The 2,500-nt window shown below is 33.1% G+C and overlaps 1 protein-coding gene across 3 annotated transcripts in view; it reads left to right on the top strand.

Annotated features, from left to right (window-relative positions):
* The window catches only part of LOC113812009 (connectin), a 1,153,447-nt gene that overhangs the window by 347,770 nt on the left and 803,177 nt on the right, over positions 1-2,500 (top strand). The gene's annotated exons all lie outside the window — the stretch shown is intronic.

The raw sequence follows: 2,500 nt of genomic DNA, 5'->3' as shown, positions 1-2,500 counted from the left end.
TCTTCTTTTTCTGTATTCTTTTTTTTCTTGTGATATTTTTTTTTCTTTTCTCTATCTTTCCTTTGTTTATCATCGTGTTTCCCTCGTCATGTTTTCTCTTCTTTCCCTTTCTTCCACATTTCTCTTACCATTTTCCTATCTCCTTCATTAGGCATATGAGTCTTTCAATTTAAACAATAATAAGTACCCTATTGTCTCTTTCTTCTTATCTTCTTCTCATCTCCTGTTTTCCATCTCCATCTTCCTTCCATCCTTCGCCTTCCACTTTCTTTCTCTTGCCTTTCCTTCCTCTTCTCAAGTACCTTATTGTCTCTCTCTTCTTATCTTCTTCTTATTCCTTGTTTTCCATCTCCATCTTCCTTCCATCCTTCTCCTTTCCCGTCTTTCTCATGTCTTTCCTTCCTCCTCTCTTCAGACGTCTCAGCTTCATCCCTAAGGCAGTAATAATTATGATAATAACCACCGCAGACTCTCTCTTCTTCTCCCTTCTCTCTCTCTCTCCTTTCCTTTGTTCCGCTTCATCTTTCGTATTCCTTATCTTGCTTTCTTTTCTATTCCTACTTTTCTCCTTTTTTTTTTCTTTTTCTTCTTCTTTCTCCCTTTAATTCTCGTATTATCAGGTCTTTGTACCTCTCATGAATATTACTTTCATTTGCTTTCTCGTATTTTCTATTTTTTTTCGTTTCCTCTTTCTTCTCTCCATTATGTCTCCCTCCTCCCCCCTTTCTTTTACTTTCTCTTCGTCTTAAAAGGCGTTTCGAGATCTCCTTTTCAGCTTATTGTCTGTCTGTTTATCTCCTAATTCTTTACCATTTCCTTTCTTCCTTTCTTTCTCGCTATCTTTGTTTGTTTGTTTTTTCTTTTTTTCTCATTTTTTTCTTATTCGATGATTATTGTCTATCTGTTATCTTATAATTCTTTACCATTTCCTTTCTTCCTTTCTTTCTCGCTATCTTTGTTTGTTTTCTTTCTTTCTTATTCGATTATCATTGTCTATCTGTTTATCTTCTCCTTCTTTCCCATTTCCTTTCTTCCTTCCCTTCTCGCTATCTTTGTTTTTTCTTTCTTTCTTTTCTAACTTTTTTTGTTATTCGACGATTATTGTATATCTGTTTATCTTCTTCTTTCCTATTTCCTTTCTTCCCTTCTTTCTCGCTATCTTTGTTTTTCTTTCTTTCTTTGTCCTTTTCTTACTTTTTTTCTTATTCGACTTCTTTCTTTCTTTCTTTTCTTAGCTTTTTTCTTATTCGACGATTATTGTCTATCTGTTTATCTTCTCCTCCTTTCTTCCCATTTCCTTTCTTCCTTTCCTTCTCGCTATCCCTGTTTTTTCTTTCTTTCTTTCTTTTCTTACCTTTTTCTTATCCGATTATTACTGTATATCTGTTTATCTTCTAATTCTTTTCCATTTCCTTTCTCCCTTTCCTTCTCGCTATCTTTCTTTCTTTCTTTTCTTACCTTTTTTTTCTTATCCGATTATTATTGTCTATCTGTTTATCTTCTAATTCTTTACCATTCCCTTTCTTCCTTTCTTTCTCGCTATCTTTGTTCTTTTTCTTTCTTTCTTTCTTTTCTTACTTTTTTTCTTATTCGATGATTATTGTTTATCTGTTTATCTTCTTCTTTCCCATTCCCTTTCTTCCATTCCTTCTCGCTATCTTTGTCCTTTCCTTCTCGCTATCTTTGTTATTTTCTTTCTTTCTTTTCTTAGTTTTTTTCTTATTCGACGATTATTGTCTATCTGTTTATCTTCTATTTTTTCCATTTATTTTCTTCCTTTCTTTCTCGCTATCTTTATTTTTTTTCTTTCCTCCTTCTTTTCCAATTCCTTCTCACTATCTTTGTTTTTGTTTTGTTTTTTCTTTCTTTCTTTTCTTAGCTTTTTTCTAATTCGGCAATTATTGTCTATCTATTTATCTTCTCCTCCTTCTTTTCCATTTCCTTTCTTCCATTCCCCCCATCTTTGTTTTTTGTTTTGTTTTTCTTTTTTTTCTTACTTTTTTCTTATACGACGATATTGTCTATCTGTTTATTTTCTTCTTTCCCATTTCCTTTCTTCCTTTCCATTCCCCCTATCTGTGTTTTTTGTTTTTTGTTTTCTTATTTTTTTTCTTATTCGTGCCATGCCATCAACTGCTTCGACCTCTTCGACCTGCAACAGTAATAATTACAGTAATAACCACCACTGTCTTGTCGTACCACAATCGCCAGATTATAATGCCAATCACTAATCGAAGTCTCTCTTTCTTTTCCGTTTGTATCCCTTTTTACTCCTCTTTTTCTTTTCTCCCTTTCTTTTCCATCTTCATTCCTTTCTTCCTTCTCTTTTTCTTTCTCTCTTTCTTTTCCATCTTCATTCCTTTCCTTCATCTCTTTTTCTTTCTCTCTTTCTCTTCCATCTTTATCCCTTTCCTCCTTCTCTTTTTCTTTCTTCCTCTTTACCTCGTTTCATCAGATATCTTTACCTTTCATCTTCATCTCTTTCCTCCTCTATTTCTTT

Source organism: Penaeus vannamei, chromosome 22 (assembly GCF_042767895.1).
Source record: "Penaeus vannamei isolate JL-2024 chromosome 22, ASM4276789v1, whole genome shotgun sequence".
Taxonomy (NCBI): domain Eukaryota; kingdom Metazoa; phylum Arthropoda; class Malacostraca; order Decapoda; family Penaeidae; genus Penaeus; species Penaeus vannamei.
This window is presented reverse-complemented; position numbering and strand designations above follow the sequence as displayed.